We start from the raw sequence: 23,391 nt of genomic DNA, 5'->3' as shown, positions 1-23,391 counted from the left end.
CCTGCACTTTACTGAAGATGAAACCGTCAAACCAAATCAACACCAATACCAATGCAAGAGGGAGCAGAAAATTAAAAATCTGAATATTTGTGAATGTATAAAAAATTATAATAGGACAATTCCTCCTTTATAAAATGTTCAGATCTTTGCGGAAGTTTTGTGTGGTCTTTGGACTCAAAGCCATTTTTTCCACTATTTGGGAAAGCTCAGTGACTCTTACATGGTGGGTGTGTTGTCTTACCAGTCTGAGTCATGAGTGTCCAGACATCCCTAACAGAGAAGGGCCTGAATCCAGGGCTGACGCCCCAGGAAAGCTACACCTGCACTGCGACTAATGAAGCAATTAGCAGTGTCTCTGATGGGAGGAGCTCCATCCACAGGAACACCTTTTAAACCATGAGCAGATAAGACTGAAAGCTGGCCATGTCCCTTACTGTGACATCTGCAAGAGCCCCAGTGGGCATTCTCCAGGAGTTAGGCAGAGGGCATTGGTGAGGTGCAGGAGCTGCAAAAACAACCTGTGCCTGGAGTGCCAAGAGAGAATTTATTTTGGAGGCAGCAAGAGTAGACACCCCCCTACCATGTACGATCCCAGTAAGATCCAGGTGTCCCTGAAGGTGGAAGAGATGGATAAGAAGACCAAAAGGAAGACAATAACTGAGAAAGTTGTGAGTTTCCTCCTAGTAAATGAAAATGAAAAGATTCATGTAACAAATGAAGATGATTTTATTAGGAAATTCAATTGTAAACCCTATCAGCATCTGCAGGTGCTTTCCATTTTTGGAAGTACTAGGTATGAGACATTGCATACCCTCAACCACACTTTCTTTTGTAGCTATGAAGTCTTCAAAACCTCCCCTCCACTGTAGGTGTATGGGCAGCCTGTGACCCAGTCCACAGAGTGCATGGTTAAACATGGAAGGGCTCTTTGGGGCTACAGTGAATCTAAGCCAGGGAATCATACATCATCATCTATTGAACTCATGCGGATCAGTTGTATAATGACTTCTTCAAATTCCTTGGAGATGCCTCGGAAGCTTATATGAAGAACTTCACCAAGGACTTTAAGACTACCACTGACTGCTGTGGCCTGGATGTTGCCTTATCCACTCCAGGCCCTGCAGCTTTTATTTCCCATGAGACCATGCACACTCATCTCCTAGGTTCTGATCTCCCCTCCGATGGGCCGGAGAAGCTCATTCAGGACTGGTTCAGGAAGCTGAGCCACTTCCCCAAAGCCTTTGGTTCCATTCACTACAAGGGAACAAGGACTTACAATCTCCACCCTCCCCAGACTTCTCTGGGCGCCAGTGTGCTTTGGAGCAGCAGCTACAGAACAGTGTCACCCATTCTCCCTGGCACACAGGGCTCATCTTCAAAGCCCTGAAGGTATTGAGCAACCACTTCAGCAGTGAAATTCCTGATAGCAGGATGGCATATAGCTCCTTCCCAGATGAGTACTTCACCTGCTCCTCCATGTGCCTCACCTGTGGGATTGGATGTAAGAACAGTACAAACCATGAGAAGGAAGGAATGATGGAATGTCCTAACTGTGGGGTGGTCTGTTGGAGCTGTCAACACCGGCTTGGGAACCAAGACCCTGTGGATACAGTGGTGTGGCCTGGAACTGATGGGTTTCTGAAGGACAATAGCCATGCTGCCCAGTGCCTGTTGAATGGGATGAACTTCATGGTTCAGTTGATATCTGAGCTTAGACTTAGGCTCACCAAGGCTATGACTTCTTAGCTGACAGGCCAGATCGCTCTTGCCTACTGGAGGCCTAACTCTCAGACCCTGAACTGCCACAAGTGTGTGGCATCCTTTAAAGACAGTAACACTAAGCATTGCTGCCAGGGCTGTGGGGAAGGTTTCTGTGGCAGCTGTTTGTCCAAGACATGGCCAGTGCCTGAGCACAGCTGGAGACCTGTGCCTACGTGGGTGTGTGACAACTGCCACCACACCAGGAATGCCCGGTTAGATATTACTGAGGCACAGGCATCTTTTAGAAGATGAAGGTGGAACACTCATTGCTCAGAAGGTGGGCAAGGCTGTGCAGAATACCTTGGGAGCCAAGGTGACAGCGACTGACATACAACTAGGCCTGTCCAAGGAGGCAGCCAGGCCAGTGTACTGGGTGCCTGACCATGAAATCCTGCATTTCCACAACTGCTGCAAGGATAGTAGAGAAGACAGTAGAGATCAACAGTAGAGAAGATTGTGAATGTTCCCAACACAAAGAAATGATATGTTTCTGAGGTTATGGGTATGTCTATTAGCTTGGCCTAAGCATTTCACATTGTATACTTGAATTGAAGTGCTACATTATAAATTTTAAAAAATGTACAACTACTGTGTTGAAAAATAAAAAAAATATATTTTAAAAGAAAGCACAAAATAGATGCTCAGTAAATATTTTGTTAAATAAGCCAGGCGTGGTGGCACACGCCTGTAATCCCAGCACTGGGGAGGCTGAGACAGGAGGCTCACTGTGAGTTTGAGACCAGCCTGGGCTATATAGTGAGTTCCAGATCAGTCTCAACTACATAGTGAGAAACTGTTAAAATATATATGTATATTTATATATATATGTGCATATATATATATATTTAAATGAAAGAAGAAGTCGAGCTCTCCAAGCACCACTACTACTGTACCTGTGGCCAGGGCTTCTGCGACCAGTGCTCCCACAACTGCCAGGCAATCCCCTCTCAAGGCTGGGACCATCCTATCCAAGTCTGCTTCAGTTGCAATAAAAATCTAATATCCTTTAACCCCATCTCCCTTCATGTGTGCTTCCCAATTCCTTAGGTTCTCAGGGTTAGAAACTGAAGTCTCACTGAGACAGGCTCTCCTCCTGGTCTCTGCCTCCTCTTGTGCTAGGGACACTTTTCTTAGGTGGGGGTCAGCCTGACCAAAGGCCCAGGGGCCTAACCCCCTCAGGGCAGAAGTACCTAATGTGCTGTTCCAGCTTTTAGCTTATGATGTGGGTCATAGGAGGTATTTGTGAAATCAGAGTGACAGCTCAGAAGATATACAACCAATGGCTAAATTTGTGAAGTGGTTTCTATTTTCCTCCCCAACAGATCCAGAAGAGAATTTGGGGATTTGTAGAAGTTGTATAAGGTAAGAATCAAATACTTTGTCCCTCTAAATTGCCTAACCTAGTCAGGCTTCTCTGAGGTGGGGCTTATGTCCTAGAAGATTATATTTCAAAGGTATATTTGCAGGCAAGCACCAGGAAACCTGTAATGAGGGGAAAACAAACTATGGACTTTGAGATTCTTCTAGAATCCCTTTGTTTAATTTTGAATTCTACCATATGCCAAAACCTGGAAGAACATGATAAGAATCCTGCAATGAGAAATCAAAATTATTAAAGTTAGAAAAAAAAAGCCTTTGGGAGAAAATGCAGCTATATAAAATCAGTTGATTAGCCTGAAGAAGAGAGACTGAGACATGAATTTCAGTGTTCCTGATATTACCCCCATTTTAAAATGCAGTATTAGCTGTTATTCATTTAACAAAATATTCACTGAGAATCTACTTTGTGCTAAATATTCTCTTAAAATATATTTTTATTTTTAATGAACACAGTAATTGTACATACTTTTGATTTATAATGTAGCAGTTCATACAAGTATACAATATGAAATGATTAGGTCAGGATAATTGACATACCCATAATCTCAGAAATATATCATTTCTTTGTGTTGGGAAGGTTCACAATCTTCTCTACCAGATATTTTGAAATAGCCAGTTAATTTGTGTTGGCCACGGTTACCCTTCAGTGCTACAGCACATAGAAGTCATTACTCTTGATCAGCTACACCTCTATCCACAAGCTATTCTCTTTTGAGCACTTCCTCCTCATGGCTTCTCAGGCTCTGGTGACCACTGTATTCTCCACTTCTTTGAGACGAACTTTTTAACTGCACACGCAGGTGTTTGTCTCTCCATGCCTTACCTTTTCACTTAACATATTATCCTCTGCTTCCATCGTGTTGCTGCAAAGCACAGAATGTTGCTGACTTTTTTATGGTTGCATAGCATTCCACTGTGTATATGTAATAACCTTACTTTCTTTTTCCATTTACCTGTCAGCAGACATCTAGGTTGATTCCTTATCTTAGGTATTGGGAACAGTGCTGCAATAAACTTATGAATGCAGATGTACCTTTAACATAATTTTTAAAATTCCTTTGGATAAATACCCAGTACTGTTATTGCTACATCATATGGTAGTTCTATTTTTATTGTTTTGAGGAACTCTATGTTGTATTTTCCATAATGCCAAACGCCATTTTTGCTATTTCTACCAATTGTTTTAGTACATGTTTGCACTACATAATGACATTTATTGTGAGGCAGCTGGCGCATATACTTAACCCATTTTACTTCTTTTTTGTCTCCTTCTCCTCCCATCCCTCCCCTATCCTCTCCAACTCATGTTCCTCTTCCTTTTTGAAAAAGCTCTATTTCCATTTTTTTCTTCAATTAACATCTCTTTTCTTCCCTTTTCCCTCTTATTTCCTCCTCCATCTCTTATTTCCTTTCCCACTTGAAAACAATCTCCCTTTTCCATGATCTATCTCTTAATTTGCTCTTTATATTTTGTGCTTCTCATATAAGAGAAACCATGTAATATTTAATCTTGTGTGTCTGATTTATTTCACTTAACATTATGGTTTTAAGGTGTATCCATTTGCCTACAAATGCTACAAGTTAATTCTTTTCACGGCAGAGCAGTATTCCATTGTGTATAAATACCACATTTTCTTTATTCATTTGTTAGTGGGCACACGGGCTGTTTCCAAGATTTAGCTATTATAAATTGTGCTGCTATAAGCATGGATGTGCACTTATAACTGTAAAATGATAATTTTAATTCATTGGGGAAGACACCTAGAAGAGTGATGACTAGGTCAAATAGAATTTCTACTTTAGTTTTTTGAGGAATGTCCATATGGATTTCCATAGTGGCTGTACTAGTTTACATTCCCACCAACAATGGAGAAGCCTTCTTTTTCCCCTGCAGTCTTGCCAGTATTTGTTCTTATTTGATTTATTGATGATAGCCATTCTTTCTGGAGTATGATAGCATCACAGTGTTGTTTTAATTTGCATTTATTTAACTAGCAGAGATATTGAACATTTTTTAATGTATTTACTGGCCATCTTTACTTCTGGGAAGTGTCTGTTCATGTTAATTGTCCATTTTTTATTGGTCTTTTATTAGGGGGGTTAATTTTTTAAATTCTTGATATTAGCCCCTTGTCCAAATAATAGCTGACAAAATATTTTCCCATTCTGTAGGTTATCTTTTCACTCTGTTGGTTGTTTTCTTTGCTGTGCAGAAGCTTTTTAATTTGATATAATCCCATTTGTTGATTCTCAGCATTATTTCCTGTACCTTTGGGGTTCTGTTCAGAAAGTCCTTGCCTATGCCAATATCTTCAGTTTTACCTATTTTATCTTCTGGTAAAGTGTTTCTGATTTAACATTTAGGTGCTTGATTGATTTTGATTTTATTTTGGTACATGGTGAGATGGGTCTACACTCAATCTTCTGCATGTGGAGTTCCAATTTTTCCAGCACCATAAATTAAAGAGACCATTTTTTCTATAGTACATGTTTTTGGCCCCTTTGTCAAATATCAAATAGTTGAATGTGACTGAGGTTGCTTCTGCTTCCACTGTTCTGTTCCATTGATCCACATGTCTGTTTTTATGCCAGTGCCATGCTGTTTTATTACTGTAGCTTTGTGATACAACTTCAGATCTAAGAGTATGATGACTCCTACTTTGCTATTATTAGCCAGAATTGCTTCTGTCATTCTGGGTCTCTTCTGGTTCCACATGAATTTTTTTTATTGTTTTCTATACATCTGTGAGGAATGCTGTTGGTATTTTGATTAGAATTTCATTAAATCTATATGTCCGTTTTGGCAGTATAGCCATTTTGACTATATTGGTTCTGCCTAACAAGAAACAGGGGATAGCTTTCCATTTATTGATGTCTTCTTCAACCTCCTTTTTCAGAGTGATGTAATTTTATTTGCAGAGATCATTCACTTCTTTGGTTTGGTTAATTCTAAGGTATTTATATTTTTGTTGCTACTGTCAATGGCATTACTTTCCTAATTTCTTTCTCAGTGAGTCCATTGTTGGTGCAAAGGAATGCTAATATTTTTTCCTTTTTTTTTTTTTTTTCTAGTACTCAGGATCAAATTCAGGACCTTGCACCTACAAGGCAGGCATGGTTGCCGGCAAGCTAAATCCTCAGCTATTTTCCAGTTAAGAGAACCCCACTGACTAGTTCTTGCCAATGGAATATGAGCGGGAGTGGTGTGTACTGTTTCATGCCCCTATGCCAGCTGGATGCAGGCAGCAACAGGGCCCTGGGAGAACTTTCAAAACCCAAGTTGGCCTATGAAACTGAGTACCTGTGAAATTGAATTTGACCTTTAAATTGAGTGCCCCTGGTACTCCACATGAAGACTTTCATTCCAGTCCCAAAAAATAATAATTGTGGGCCAGGATTTAGCTCAGTGGCACCGTGTCTGCCTCATAAGCACAAGGTCCTGAATTCCATCCCTGGTACAAAAAAAAATCATAATTGCACCAATGTATTTATTGTTGGTCCCCAGTTGCAGCTCTTCTGATATTTATTTCTTCCCTGATCTCCAGGCCTTGAACATGTGCAGGACCTGTTCTCCCTCTCATTCCTTTCCCTTGGCTACCTCAGCTCATTGTCCAGGGCTCAGCAGAGACATTACTTTCTGCCAGAATTTTTCTGTCTTTCAAGTCCTCCCTTTCTGTGGACAATCCCCAAAATATCCTTTTTACTCTGCTTATAGTTGTCTAAATACTTTCCTCTCTCTTCAGTAAACTGAGTTCTCTTAAGGCATTCATTTACCTAATAATATTAATTGAATTCTTATTATGCAGCAAGCAGGGGCAGTGTCTTAGTTTTATTTTTGTTCCCAGCAAGTGGCACATGCTTGGCACTTGTAAGTAGTCAGTTAATATTTATGGAGTGGAGAGATGAATTTTATGTCTTCATTGTCTAGTATTTCACCTATTACAATGGATAATAAGTAAGTACACACTCCGAGGATATTGAGTAAACGGATGAGCAAATGAATAAATGGGTTAGGACAGCACAAAATACAACCAGGACAGGGAAACGAGTCCCCTGTTTGGGTTGTAGTGAAAGCTGAGAAGAGGCTTAGAATGCAGGGCAGGGAAAATGCAGGGAAGAATTTAAGCAACACATGAAGTAGAATGATGGAAAAAAAGCACGTCCTTCCACTTTGCTGTCATATTTACACTGCTTTGGATAATTTGTAACTGTAGGGAGCAGGGGTGACCAGTCTTGCTTTCTGAAGATAGAGTGCTTGGTGCCCTCTCCTGGAAAGCACACTGTCCACACCACGGTGGAGGGAGGCAGTCCTGCTTGTCCAAGGAACAGCCGGTCTGTGAGCCGCCAGCACACTTAAAAGGCCCTGAATTAAAGCCATGCCTTCCTTATCCAACCAGATTATTCTTCTCTATTGCTGCATACAGTGGTTCTCCTTATGCTTGAGGATAAGTTCCAAGACCCTAGGGGATGCTTGAAATTATGAATAGTACTTAACCCTACATATACATGCTTTTTCCCATATACACATATACAAACTTAATGCCTTTTCTGTCTTAACTAAGCACTATTCATACATTGTGGCTGTAACTTTTGCTGTTTGAGGTGTGATAGCAAAACTAGCCCAAATTTCTTTTTCTTTCTTCGTAAATGTCATAGATAGATGATTTGTTCTTACCATTATATCTTAGCAACTTCAGCATACATTTTTTTCTTTCTATATTAAGTTGAAAACTCATCTTTTCACTTAAAGGAAACCCTTCATGCCTTCTCTTTAGCGTGTCCCAATTGTCAGTATCACTTCTCTTGTACTTAAAGGCTATTTTAAGTGAAATAAAGGTAACTTGAATGGAAGCTCTGTGGAGCTACAACGCTTGACCTGATAACTGAGATAGTTAATAAGTGGCTAGTAGGTGGGTAGCATATACAACACAGGCACACTGGACAAACGGATGATTCATATTCTGGATAGGAAGAAACAAGAGTAAGCAAGATTTCATTCAGAGTGGTACACAACTGAAAATCTACAGATTATTTCTTGAATTTTCCATATAATATTTTGGACTCCAGTTGATCACACATAATTGAAAGCACAGAAAGTCAAACTATGGATCAAAAGGGACCACTGTATGTTGAATTTGAACTGAGATGGAACATAAGGAGTTTGGTTATGGGAGGTGAAGCTGGCAGGATGGAAAGAGAGGAGAGAGATAAACAGAGGTGGGGGAATAATTCAGGCTGGAGGGAATAAAAATGATGCATCAGGAGAAAGTCAGTTTTAGATGGACTCAGCAGCTATGTGAAAGCAGAAACTCAAGGCAGAAGAAAGCTACATCATGTGCAAAATAAAGTTGAGGTTAAGAGTATCACTAGTGAAATCAGTAGAGAAGATCCAGGGGGCATAGGAACTAAAAGTCACTAGAATCAGATTCACAACTCACTCTGCTGAGGAAAAGGAACATGGCCAAAATCTAGAGCTACGTGGATCTCAAATACATGTTCAATTTGAATCTCTCCAAAACCCGGCTTTTCCTACCTTTCTTTAGACTCCCATCTCTTTTAGAGCAATGTGTATTTTACAACAAATTCCCATTTCTTGTGGTGGTTGAATCTTTATATTTCTTACAATCAAAAGATCCTGACACAGCATTTGTATTTTCAGACAGGCTGGCCAAACCTATGGAACAGAATCCTACCATTCCGGCAGCTCAGAGCCCAGCCTGGAGGCTCTAACTCCATTTGGCGGTCTGAGCTGAAGGGCAGGTGGAGTAAACACAGTAACAGAGGGCTGAGGGAAGCAGCTGCTGTGCACTCAGGCCCTCAGCTGGCCTTTACCTGGGAGATTTAGCATAAGCTGTCTTCAGCAGTGTCTTCAGGAAGCCACCTACACATGTCTGACTCACTGCATTTAGCTTAGGTCTCTTCTGGACCCAGTCACTCATCCTCATCTAAGAACAACAGTCTAAAGCCCAGCTGTGTCTGCCCCAGGGCCCCTCATAGCACTCCTGGGAGTTGAGACATGGAGTAAAACCGGCTAGGAACTATTTGGAACCCTCAGGGCCTTAGTAATGACCGCAAAGCTTGGGCTGCTATTGGTGTGCTACCTGTTTCATTCAAGTACCTGTTTCATGACAAGATTTCTACCTCCAAATGTCTTTCTGCCAGAATATTTCAGTCGGTAGCTAAAGGAAGACAGCATAAATGAATGCTTTGTCTTTGAGTCTGCCTCTGATGTACCTCTCTGTTGTCTTGTATTATGAGTTAGCTGCAGAATTCTCCAGCTTATTTATGGTAACACGGAAGTCAAGGAACCAGGAAGCGTATATCTTTGCCTCACATATGAAGAAACCAAGGAAAACTATTTTAAAGAAGCATGTGTAACATGTGTAACAGCTTCCTGTCATCCTGTGGCATATTACTCACAATGCACTAAATGCTAGAGAAATATTTTTGTGGCTCAGGCCCAACATTCTAGGCTCGACTATCCTTTTTTTTTTTAATAAAATCCACCCCCTTCTACATACCATTTTTTGGCAGGGCTGCAGAATGAACCCAGGATCTTACACATGCTAAGCAAGGGCTCTGCACTGAGCTACATCCTCATCCCTTTAAAATTTGCCATTTAAAACATTTTAAGTGTGTAATTCAGTGGCATTAAGTAGATGACATATTGTGCAAATCTTACCACAAAGCTGCTCAAGAACTTTATCATTCCAAACTGAAACTCTGTATCCACCAACTAACCACTCTCCCTTTCCCTTATCCTACTTTCTGTCTTTGCAAATTTAATGTCCAGACCCGTATAAGTGGCATCACATTGTACTTGTTCTTTTGTGACTGGTTCATTTCACTTAGTATTATTGTCCTCATTGGATGTAGAGAGGCCTGGATCCAAACTGAAGCCCTGCCAGGTCCTCCTGTTTGTAGAGATAGTATGTATCTCAGAATTTTAACGTCCACATTGTGAAATAATGATAACATCTAACTTTCAGGGTTATGGTGAAGATTTAATTATGCTCCTTTGTGATGAATCCATATTTGTGAGGCCTGAAAATTTTGTGATTTAAAGGCTGTCTTTAAGAAAAGGAATGCAGAGTAGGAAGTAACTAAGGTGTAAATATGTAGTATTTTTATTACAAATGAAGGGGAAACAATCTTGGCAAGTTACTGGTGTTTCTAGCATTGTTATGGCTTGCCTCAGTTCCCCAAAGCCTCATAAGGGTATAGATGGGGCTTTTTCAGAGTGGCTGGATCTATAGTGTGTGACACTGGAATTGATTCATGGTGCAATGCTAGGATCAAGGGTGTGAGTGCTGTCCATCTAAGTAGCCTGGGTAAGATATAAGGGATAGAAAGAGCCATGGTCATCCCTTGTTGCTTTGCTACCTTCTGTCCACCATGACCTGTTTCTTCTCTGCGATGCCACCCTGCCTTGGAGCCAGCCAACTATGGGCTGAAACCTCTACAAACTTGAGCTAAATAAATCTTTTCTCCCTTAACTTGTGGGTGTTGCATATGATATCATCTTAGGCAATTCACCAGAAATGCTTACCTAGGAATGCCTGCCTCCTGACGGTAATTTGGCTTCCCATTATCACCTGGAGGTACCTGCAGCTCCAGCTACTGCCAAACACCTATGCAAGTTAGAGGCCTGGGTTAAAGCGTGTCTGCTTTTTGGTAAACCCCCTCTGATTTCACTCAGGATTACCATTTAATGCAGTTAGCTCTCTTAAGTACTTAACTCCCAGTCATTTCTAATATTTTATTAGCATTCCCCAATTTCATTGTCACAGAACCCTATAAAATAGGAACTCTTTGACTTCCATTTCTTAGATGAGGAAACTGGGGCAGGGAGAAGCTGCACAACCTGGCCAATACCACACTGTTACTAGGGAGGCAAAGTATAAGAGACATTTGGTTGGAGACAGCAGTGGAGCCCTGAAGGCAAGTCCTGCCCTACAGCCTGAATTCGGAATCTGCCTCCTGGGAGATAAGAGATGTTCACAGAGCAGAAAAGAAATTCTAAACTTTAAAAATACATTTGTCTCTGTATCTCTAGACCTCTCATTCTAGTCCTGGCTCTGTAGTGGTCTCTTTGTCACTTTGTTTATCCTGTGGATCATTTACCACCAAAAACAAGACAAAGATGTGAGCCTGGATTGTACAATCCTTTCTTAGTCATTCTGTTTGAAGTCTAGTACAAGTCACATGAAAACAAAAGCAATCAAAGCATGTGGCCAGGCCCTTCGGGTGAAGCTGAAATTGCTAGCCAGAGCCAGCCCTGGCACGAAGTCCAGGAGGGGATGGTCATGGGCATTTCCGGTGGCAGCAAAATGACTCAAGATTAACTCCTGGTGTTTGAGTGCAGCTATCTTTTATGCTCTTCGTGGCTTGGAAATGATTTCCAATTCTAAAAGTCTTGAGCTCTTTCTGTCTTTCCATTTGTAGAATATATCCAATAATGAGATTTTCCAGAAGACAGCAGTAAGTATAAATTTGTTCTGACTTGACTGTAAGAAAGAGACTCTTCATGCCTCTTTATTTCAACCTATAAGCAAACTGCCTCCTAGTAGAGGAGAGGTGGTCTGTCACTACAAGACATCCTTGTGAACAGACATTGATTGCCAAGTACTTCTTTCATTCACAGTTTGCAAAATTGCTTTGCAATTCTTTTTATTTTAAAAGATAGGCAGGTAGTCTAACCAAGGGTCAGCATTTCTTGATTTTGAGCAATTTTTTTTTCTGATGAGAAAGAAATAAATATCTCTTATTTCCAGGCTCCAACAGGCAGAGGCATTACTAGTAAAAATGGATTCTGATTCATCCATCTATGCACTTAGCAACTATGTCTTGACATGATAATATGTACTAAACACTTTTCTGGGATAATAATGTTGTGGTCTCTTGGAGCCTATATTTTGGTGGGAGAGATAAAATAAATATACAAAGATGTCAAGATGTGATAAGTGCTAAGAAAATTAAGAAATGATAGAAGTCAGAGTGTGGCTGAGATAGGATGGTCAAGAACGCTCTCCGATGGAGTGTCATTTAGGCAGAGTCCTAGGGAAATGTAGCAGTGGATCCCATGGCTGTCTGGAAGGAAGAGTTGTCAGTGACATAGGGAGACTGAGTATTAGGGTCTGCAGAGGAATGTCTGGGAATCGGGAAGGTGGCTGGAGAGGCTGGAACAGCAAGAGTGGGTGAGGGCAAAGAGGAACTAGAAGACAGGCTAGTGAGGGAGAGCCTGGACAGCCATGGGTGGGCCTCCAGATTTGTATTCTACCCCAAAAGGGGATCTTTCATGGAGTTTTGGTTGGACATGATGTAACTTGTGCTTTGAAAGGATCACCCTGGCTGGACAGCAGAGGTGGCAAGGATGGGAGCCAAGAGGCTATTTCAACAGTTCAATCCAGAGATTATGAGTGCTAGAACTATATGGTGAAAGCAAGGGAAGTAGTAAAAAGTGGAGGGTGTGCTGGATACATTTCTAAAATAAACAGGATATATTTATGAGTTGCTTGGAGAGGGAGTAAAACCAAAGTGTCAAGAGTGTTTGTAAAAGTTACAGAAGCCCCACCTCCTAACCCCATCATCACCGGCAGTTTTCCCCAGCCAATCTGAGGGACATGGTGCACTGTCTATCTACCAGCAGAGTCAGAGTGAGCTCTGCTCTCCTATAATCATACATATACTCATGAGGGGTCACAGATCTGCAAAAGGTATTCTGGGGAAGAATCAGAAAGCCTGGAACTATGCAGGCTCTGTGGTGCAACTGTTTGTGTACTTGTGTAAGCATTCCTTCAGAACAGTGGAAGTCTGATTAGCCAGTATCTTCTGTTCTGGAATTCCCCATGACTTTGCATCCAGGGAGCAAAAGAAAACCTGGGAAATCCCCCTGTGGCCTTCCATGGCTGTACTGGTAGACTAGCAAGGCTCAGTTTCGGTAGCAAAAGTCTCCTTTAACAGATTTAATGCCTATCCTTCTACCTATTTATCTATCTACATTCCTCGTTAGGCCACTATAAGAAGGAAGGTAAGACCAGTATATTTTACTTTAATAAAAATCCTTTCAGAGTAGAAGAACTTCAGACTTCCTGTGGCCTTAAAGATGTAATTTATGCAGATGCAGCACTAAAAAGTTTGTTATTCTTTAAAAAGCTGGGAGGAATATGTCCAGTGATTGAGTAACATACTTGAGGAGATTCATGGGAAATTTATGACTTTCTATTGCAATTTTATGGACTTTCCTGATTGTTTCTGATGCCAACTTCACTGAATTCTGTTTGTAAGTATACACAAAATCAAATAGAATAGAGGAGTGAGCACAATGAAGACTACCCTAAAAAGGCTAAATAATAAATTATTCTAACAAACTAGTCAGTGATGTCTCAAGAATTGGAAGAGGAGAAAGAAGAAAAGCTTTTAAAAGCAAATACAATGAGATAAGATGGTATGCTGCATTTTTACATCACAACAGAAATAATGAATCTATATATCATTGCACATGTTTACTTTCAGACCAAATGTGGCTCCAAGCTGTCAGAGGTGAGTGCCTTTGAGAGAGGGAGTGAGCACACCTCTCAGTCCTGCTGTCTTTGTTGCTACAGGATTACTCTGGGTGGAACCTTGCTTTCGGATAATCCCAGCAGCCTCTTCAAGGGTCCTCTCACTGTTGTGAAGGTGACAGGCTGTTACACTCAGGTATAACACAAAGGCTAAAGGCTCAACAGTAGTTTTAACATTAAAGTCAGGAGGGGAATCCTTTCTTCTGAATAGTAATGAATTGGAAGTATTAAAGTTCCAACCAAAACATGATGTTAAAAGTTTCTTTGATAAAAGAAAGTTGCTGTTAGTTGCAAACTTGGGGGGAAGTTTTAGCGGGGGACAACTCTCCTATGTTGATGAAATTGTCAGCCCTGATCTTGGTGGACTGTGGTGGATTATTGGACATTTGTGGCCACTTGGTTTAGGGCTTAAACTTTAGGCAGCTAAGGATAAGGAAGATAGGATTTAAATGTTAACTTGACTGACAGGACAATTTATTTTTATGTATGTCACTAGTGGAGAACCATAGTTTCCCAAACTGTGTTCTGAAGAAAGCTTTTAATCCTTGCCCAGATAAATGAACTGTTCCTTTAGTTTATTTAATATAGACTTTAAATCCCTTCCATCAGAAATTCATGATACTCATTAATCCAGTAAATACTTCAGGAGGCTCCACAGGGAAGGAAATTGCTAATCTTTGTTTAACAATTAAACAGAACCCTGTTCCTAGGAAAAACCTTTTTCTTTGTGTACTTCTTGGCATCTCTGGACTCCTTTTTATTTACTACAGGTTCAGGAGTATTAGAGGAGAGAACAGATACACTGACAGATCTGTGGAATTTTACTCAGCCTACTCAAAAGGAAGCCCAGAATCCAGTTTAAAAGTTGCCCGATGATAGTAGTGCAACTAAACTTCTTAAGAAAACCCAGATGTGAATCTATTTTCTTGTTGCTGCCTGTGAATATAATTTTCAATTCAAAACCTTTAGAGACTGCTGCTAAAGGTAGTCCAGAGGGCAGCTCCGTGTTGGTGATAATTCACATAAAGCACTTCGTGTAATGATGCTTCCTTATAAATCTCCAAACTCAAACCTAGGATTTAACCTTGGCTGCTTAAAAAATCCAGGCACTACAGTTTTAGTGGAGTGACACAGCTGGTTTCTCTTGTGAATTGGATTCTAAGCCTGACTACGCACTACTTTCCTATGATATCCCCTTCTCTGGCCAGAGGATTCTAGGCACAACGTGGACCTGCCTTTGGCCTGCTCCTTTTTGGTACAATGCCTCCAAGCTCTGATTTACCTGTCTGTCTATCTATCCATTTACTGGTGGAGGATCCAGAAGAGTAGTTTCCTTAAATTTGCAGCATTCTCTTCTTGGGGTATAAAGTACCCCTTCGGGTGAGAAAGTGTGCAGCATTTTGTTCCAAGCTTGTTTTCTTTGATGCTTTCTCAGTATCTAACAATACAGATGTCATACAAGGTGAGAATAATCTGCTAGAATTTGGTTCTCCTCTATTGAGTTGATCATTCTCATGAAAAAACATTCACTTTTTACAATGACTGGTTTTATCAAAAGAGCTATTTTTCCATTGTTGTGGGAATTTAAATGACCATATAGGAAATGTGTCATGTGTTCACCTTGTGGGATATCAAAATAGAGAAAAGAATTGCTACAACTCATTCGGCTTGGTTTTCTAAGCAAAAATACAGCATAGGTGTTTTTTAAAAGGTAATAAAAGGGGAACAACACAAAGACATGTTTAAAAGATACAAATTTATAAGCCTTCCTTTTTTCCTATTTCTCAGACAAACAAACTGGGTTTTGTTCATTGACCTGATGTGAGTAGTGATATGGTAGCCAGAAATCACAGTTTGAAGAGATCTAAAATCCAAAGTATGAAAGAATGTTTAGTTATTTTGTTTGGCTTTACCTACCTTTGGAATAAGACAAAATTACAGTTGTAATAACTTTTCTGAACAATTTCACTCTAAACACACAGGAATATAAGACCTTTAAAAGATTAGTCTGTTTCATGGAATATTAGAAATATGAATTCCTTGGTCCTGATAATAAATGTAAAAGATAATACCTGACAAGGGTTTCTACAATGTTTCAGGCACTATTCTAAATTCTTAGTTTGTAAGGAGAGATGGTGATATTTTAAGCACCTAAAAATATTTAATTTTAGATTCATATGCATTTCCCACACAACCCATATCCAGACTTTCCTATTATACTTTATTAATATCTTATAGTTAGTATGATACAGTTGCTGCAATTAACAAATTGATATTGATATGTCATTATTTTTGAAAGTTTATACTTTATTCAGATTGTCTTAATTTTTGTCTTTTTCTATTCAGGGATCTCCTCAGGATACCACATTTTATTTGTTGTCACATCTCCTTAGACTCTTGAATTCTCACCATTTTCCAAAAGAAGAAAAAAATGTGACATACATAAAGTTTAAGTAACTTGCCTTTGGTCATAGGTACTAAGTGGGAAAGTTGGCCTCAAACCCAGACAGGACAATTGTAGGCTTCTAGCTAAACTTTGCCCCAAACCATTGCTATCTGAACAGCATTATTTCATCTTGGGTTGCCAAAGTTATTTGTCAGAGCAGGCAGCAGAGTGGTATACACATCTGACCCAGGTGGCCACACCAGTAGTCAGGATCTGGCCAGATTCACTGGGGCAACTTTCAATAATAAAATGATGTTTCCTAATTCTCAGAGCCTTGAGATTGTGGAGGAAATCCTGGGGCTTAAAACAACAGAAACTGATTCTTTCACGCAGTGCAGGGGGCTGGAAGTCTGAAAGCAAGGTGGCTGCATTGTTATTTCCTTTTGGAGGCTTGAATGGACTTTTCCGTCCCCAGTGTCAAGGATTTGCCAGCCACCCTTGGTATCCTTTGACTTGGAGATATATCAGTCTGAAGCCTAATCTACCCAGCCTTCTCCTCAGTGTTCTTCTCTATGCCATTTATTCTGATAAGGACACTTGACATGGAATTTAGCCTTCACTCCCCCAAATCCAGGATGATCTCACCTCCAGATCCTTTCTGTATTTCTATCTGAAAAGACCCTTTTCCAAATAAGAACCCATTTCCAGATTCTGGGCAGGTAGATGTAGCTTTTGGGTGCATCATTCTATATGACACAGGGACTAGTAACTAGTATGATTCAGGGTTTGGGGGAGGATTAAATGAGGTAAAATTACATAAGGTAACTCTATAGTAGGCATGTCTTTGAAATGGCAGCTGTTTTTATTGCCACTCTTTTATGTAATGAGTCCTCCAGAATATAAAAGTGTTAACCTGGATAAATGTGTCAAATGAATTAACTTCGCTCAGGCATATCTAGTCTACAGCTTACACTTTACATTATGGTTTTGTAATTTCTTAGTTTCTAACACTGAGTACTATGGTGTTGAAGGCTTTGAAATCAGCCTTTCTGCTTCCATTTCATGGTGGTATAGGTGGGACAGAGGTAGAGGTACTTCAATCAATACTTTTAGCCAATGACACTTGTCAGAAACACAGAAGGTCTTCAAGCCTATAAAGCTTATAAAGAATCTCCTCATGAAGCTGTGGTGCTGATGAATGAATTTCCTGTTCAGTGCCCAAGCTGACAGACAGGCAACGAGAAAAACAGCTGGGCACCTCAGCTGCTGCCCTGCCCTTTGATTAATTCTGTGGTCACTGGTTATAGCACTTCCCTTTTCTGCCCAGGATCCTTATCTAAGGGACAGAATTCCATCTTGGTGCTGGGCATTGGCCTCTACCACACCCTTCCGCATTGTGCTGTGGCTCTACCCCCCTGGCGATGTTGTCTCCTGTGGTCACACTTAGTAGCCACAGGAATCTAAGCTGGCTTCTGCATTTGTCAGGGAGCCTCAGAGTGTTATGGCAGGCAGGGCCATAAAAAAGCTAAGTTCAACCCTACTCTGTTGTCTTTCTGTTTCTTTCTTCATCCAGTTGAACAAACATACACTGAGCATATATTTCTGCAAGGCAAGATGCTAGTCTCATGCTATGGTGGTGAACAAGCTCAAGGGGCTGGCTTCCCATAGTCTGCAGTGAGTCACCGCCACACCACCTGAGTGGGTGTCTGTATGGTCTCCAGTGAGCACTGATATCTTATGTGTTACCTAAAGCAATCCTTTAGTATACTTGCTTTAACCCTAAGATATGTCTACCCACAGAGCTTGTGGGGTCTGTGATCTTGGGAAGGGAAAAATTACACTGTCGTTTGCAGTAATCCAATCTGAAATTAAACATTTTCTTCCATCATAGACAACATACACCTGTAATATTAGCAGTACTTGAAACTATCACCAAAGGAAATCGCACGTTTTGCATATTACAGTTGTTGCAATGTTGTTAACACTTAGCATTCTGTCAAAATTGCCGTAGTCATTAGATCTTCCACTGTCTTTGTTACTTAAACTGTTAATAAAGAGGTACAAGTGTCAAGATAATGTAAATTTGTTTTTTAGTATTTTGATATCTGTATTTCAATCTAATTGACTTTTTCTAATTGTATGTATTTTATTTTAGGATTGTTAGGACTTTTTTTTCTGAAAAATAACCTTCATTAGACTGCTCTTTAAAAGATCCATAGCACACAAAAAAAGTTCAGAAAGCCTAAGTAAGAAAGGACACCATTCATGCAAGCCGAACCCACAGACATCTTCACCCTTTTATCCCTGAAAAGAGATAGAGACATAGGACATACATGTAGGCCACACAAGTATTCCTGGTCACCCAATTATTTGTACACATTATCCCCTGAAGAAAGTAAAGCAATTATAACCTGGGGTTTCTAGAGTATAGTACTTGGGAGTTGTGCTGTAGCTTTTTCTTTTTGAGGGTAACTAAATTCCTCAAACCTTGAGTCTGTGAATTAGAGATAGGGTTCATTTTTAAAATGTGCCCTTTGGGGCTTATGTTTACCAAAGCAAAAAAGGGTACAAGAAATGTAGAAGTATGTTTGCTCATTTAAACACACACATAAACAAATACAAAGTTTCTTATATTACTGCTCCCTGCTGAAAATACTTGAATTCTTGAGTTTTCTTTTGGGGTAAAAAATGATTTGGAATCATAATGCATGAAACTTTTGAATATCTTTGACATTGGTTAAGGAAATACTTCCAGATCTTTCTAAACCCTTCTCTGCGACCCTGACTTTTTGACAGAGTACAGAAATAAGTCCCGTGTGCATTGGTGGTATAGTGGTGAGCATAGCTTCCTTCCAGAAATAAGTCTCAATAATGATTCCAAGATTGAAACTAAAACCCTTTAAGAAAAGATCTAAAGAATTTTATGCACACAATCAATGCAATGGTTTACGCATATGCTATCAATTCAACTTTTGTTTGATGCATTTTAGAATCTTCACTGTAGATATAATCCCATTTTAGATATTACCCATGGCGATTCTTGTTTGAATTTCCATATACCAGTTGATGAATTTGTATCTGAATTTAAGTTATCCTGTATAGCTCTGCCTGGGTGGCCCATACTTCCATTTGGGGATTGATGGCATCTTTATCTATTGAAGTTCAGGAAACAAAATATTTTGTTAAATTGGTTTTTCCCCCAAATATCTGGATGGGACAAATAAAGGTGCTGGTGTTATTTATTAGAGGAAAATATGTAAAAAACCTGGACATCGATAAACTTAAGGCAGTGCACATTTAGCCTCATGCATTTGCTCACTGAATTGTAGATCCACTTATGAATGAAAAGGGCAGAATTAAAAAGCCTCCTAAAAGCACGCCACTTATAAGGAAGAAGCAAGACCAAGGTAAAAAGTGGGATGGGACTGGAGAGTCCAAAGCTTTTAAATTTGTGGGAACAAAGTCCCTGTCTCTTTATAGTAGAACTTTTATTTATTTATTCATTTTGGTACAGGGATCAAACTCAGATCCTTGCATTTGCTAGGCAGGCAGTGGGACCACTGAACTAGATCCCCGGCCTGTGCAGAGTTTTTACAACTTTTACTTCTATGTGTTTCAGGAAAAAGGATGCTCTGCTTTTTGAAAAGCAACTTACAAAATTTCCATTCACTTTTGCAACCCTCACCTCCAAAAATCACTCAGTATATGATAATTATTGGTAAAGTAATAATCCCTGTACCAATAAAATGATTTGTATCTCTCCAGAACCTGCCCACCCCACCATTTAAGTTCACAGGAAGATACCAGAGAGCTAGCCAAAACACAGACCTCCATGGTGCTATACAGTCCTGGGTTTTCCTCTCGATGATGGGAAACTAGGACCTAAGCAGAGGATTGGTGTGATCTGAAGTCTGCAGAGAAGGCTTCTAAATCAGCAGCCATTTGGAGTTTGCTTATAACATTATCATGATGCTAATACAATTGTTGCCACTGTAAAAGTAAGAAAGCTTAGCTTAGAGAGTTTAAGTAACCTGCTTAAGGTTAGCCAGTGTGGAGCAGAAGATGGGATTTGAACCCCAGCAGAATGAGCCATACTTTTTTTTTTAATGTACCTGTTAGATAATGCCTCTCCATGGCTGAAAAAGTTCGTTATGCTTCAAGAATCTTGTCCTTCTAGCTTAGTGCTAGGTGTGACAGCATTTTCCAGCCTGCCAAGTCTTTTGTGACCTCCCAGGGATGCATGTTCCTCTGTAGGCATCCTTCCCAATGGCTGGAATACCTATCTGTCAGTGTTCTTGGAATGCAACACCTTTGAATTAAGGATCTTATCTCATTTATGTGGAGACCCTCCTGAGGTTCAGAGATCTGGTCCCATTAAAGACTATATATTTGTATCCTTAAACAACATCCAAAAGCTGATGTTTGGAAAATTGCCTTCCTGATAAAACAAATCCTTTAATCCTACTACCTGCTGTTTCCAGGCTGACTGTAAATACTCTGAAAATTCAGCTTTGCTGGAAATGTTTTGACTATTTTGCTTCTGGCCTAATTGGTAATGAGAAATAAAAATGAAAAGCGGTGGGAGAAAAACTGGATTAACTTTATTTAAGGCTTAAGAGGGCTCAGGCTAGAGGGGTGAGTGGTTAAGGACTTTTGGCTTGTTCCTCTTACGTCTGACTTGGCTTTTTAATTCCTAAACCTGAGGCTTCAGGTTCTATAAAGCCATCTTTTGCATTGCTCATGATGACTCACCTTCAGCTCTAAAGTTAATGAGCACAAATGAGTCACTATCAATTCAGAAGCAACAGTGGATGGAAAGAACTTTGATTTTCCCACCAAACTAGAGAGGTTATATATTCCCAACCAACAGCTAGGACCAAACCCTAACAAAGGCTACCCTTGAAGTACTTGGGGGCAGGAAAGCAGAATATTTGAGTGGATGGTGTGCTAAGAAATCTGGATATATGAAAACCACATGCCTTATGAATTTGAAATCAAAGTCTGGTAGCCTGAATTCTTGAGAAGGGCTTGCTGCCTTGTAAGGACTTATACATCTCCTGAAAGAGACATTGTTTTCCCAGTCACAGCAGCTGGAGTGAAGCAATGGTGGCATTGACAAGATGTTGCAATTCAAAGATCATCTGAGTTCCTTTGGCAGTCCATGGGAGGATCCTTCAACAACAAGCACTGAAATGAGCAGACTTCCAAGACCCTTTGGTGATCTGCCTGGACTTCACCTGGGCCAGTGTGACCAGATACTCTATAGACTGGTCTCAGGAGAGGCTTATTTAAGGAAGGGTAACTGAGAGGCAGCCAACACCTGGAAACCCTGTGAACATCGCCCTAACTCCAGGCCCTCCCTGTACTTCCTTTCCCTGTTTTCTTTTACAACTATTCAGAGATTCCTAGGCTATTCAGCAATGGCTAATCAGTTTCTAGCTTGACTACTGATGAACTTTCACTCCACCAATTACATTTTCAGTGCTAACCAGTGTGGCCGTAGACTGTTATGATTTCTCATTCTCTAAAAACAGAACACAATCACACAGGTGTACTCCCCTCTGATTTCCAATAAAGATAAAACCAAATATGGGATTCTTTTTTTGCTGTTGGAGCTGTTGGACCATGACAGAAGATAAAATTATTTCATTACCTACCTACTTTTTTAAACTTTAATTCTTCTGTTTCAGTAGACTTTTTTTTTTTCCTGAGATGGTTAGAAGAAAACACTTGATTCTCTTCATGAGATTAGCAAGGCGTCTCTCTCATACCACATTCTATGGTTTGATGATGGAGATGAGCTCCTCAGTCAAAAAGAATATGGATTTCTTCTTGGAATTCGATGTTTTTGGGCAACAAATGCTGAGTACCTAATATGCACAAGATCCCATCTAGGCTTTTGAGGACTTAAAGCTTCTGCCTTCTGATAAACTCAGCTTAAATGTCTTTGCTAGCAATGTGAGAGACCAGTTACATGTATTCATATTTAACTCTGAAATAGATGACTCCATAGATCCAGTCTCAATGGAACTCTTCTGTCACAGATCTTTTGATCCTTTCTGTAGAAACTAAAAGAAGGAAACTCATTTCCATATTTTGTAAACTTGTGCAGAATGTAGTACTGGGCAGAACAATTATAGAGAATTGTGTTAATTGATTATGCCTATTTCACTGCAGCAGCAGAGCTGGGATGGGCTTGGAGTGCTATCCTTTCAGCCCATGGAGCACTGAACTCTACAATAGGCTGTTGTTTTACCCACTGTTGCCTTTGGCTCCCCCTTGGCATTGGTTACTTAATTGCCTCCCAACTGGGTAAGTCTGAACCTGCTTGTTGAACTTTCTTGGCAGGCATGTAACCAAATGTCCCCAGGTCTCACCAGCCTCTGAAGACCAATTAGATTACATTTCTACTCAAGTCTTTCTAGCTGGCTGCTCCACCTGGATAACTTTGGCCCTCTATCCCTCATTCTTTTCAAAGTCTTTCTGCTTCTTGAGGGTAATCTGCAGGATAAATCAAGCATGATCATAAGCAGTTATTAAGTCTTGGATGTTCATGGCTTGCCAGCCACTTAAAGCTGTCTCCGTGTTGGTGACTTGTGTCCCCATAGCTCAGGCCCACATCTGTCCCCCATTCCCACCTGGTACAGGAGTCTGAACTGCTGGTTGAGGCTTCCATGAACTTTGAAATGCTGAGGCCGTTCAGAACTCTGAGACCTGGGAGACATTTTTGGTGGACTGTGACTGAGGTACAACTTGGACAGAGCATTTGGGGCATCTCGCTCCTATAGCAGAACTCTCACTTAGGTGCTGCCTTCCAGTGTCACAAAGCTAGTCTTTGGCCTCTATGCCACTCTCTCTGTGTTCCCTGCATTCCCCCCTTGTGCTGTGGCTACACCACACTCCTTGCTGTACTAAGGTAAATGGCTAATTCTACACTGTACTGTTTTCTATAGTTTAAGTCCTAAAGTCACAATGATTGTTCTTGAGGATCTAAACTTCCATTACACCTGCAGCCCGCCCAGGGCATCTGATGCTACTGGACCTCCCATGATCATCCTGACCCCCAGCATCCATTAAACTCCTCCTTCAGCTAAAAGACAAAAGGAGGCAGATCAACCATGCAATCAAATATATAGAGGCATGGGTAGATCCCAGTCTCCTGCGACTCATCCCTTCTTGGGCTCAGGCAAAGCACTGAATTTCTGACATGTATATTCCTTTTTCTGCCACGAGGCAGAAAGCATTTATGGCTTCTTGGAAGCAAGGCCCTTGATTCCTTTTCCTTTATTTTCCACATGGTTT

At 40.5% G+C, this 23,391-nt stretch overlaps 1 pseudogene; it reads left to right on the top strand.

Annotated features, from left to right (window-relative positions):
• Window positions 1-252: 252 nt before the first annotated feature.
• LOC104850170 lies at window positions 253-23,166 on the top strand (annotated as a pseudogene).
• Window positions 23,167-23,391: the final 225 nt, after the last annotated feature.

The sequence above is a fragment of the Fukomys damarensis genome, unplaced genomic scaffold (genome assembly GCF_012274545.1).
Source record: "Fukomys damarensis isolate Sample0158 unplaced genomic scaffold, DMR_v1.0_HiC HiC_scaffold_26, whole genome shotgun sequence".
NCBI classification, from domain to species: Eukaryota; Metazoa; Chordata; class Mammalia; order Rodentia; family Bathyergidae; genus Fukomys; species Fukomys damarensis.
Note: the sequence above shows the minus strand (reverse complement) of the source record. Positions and strands in the feature narration are given on the sequence as shown.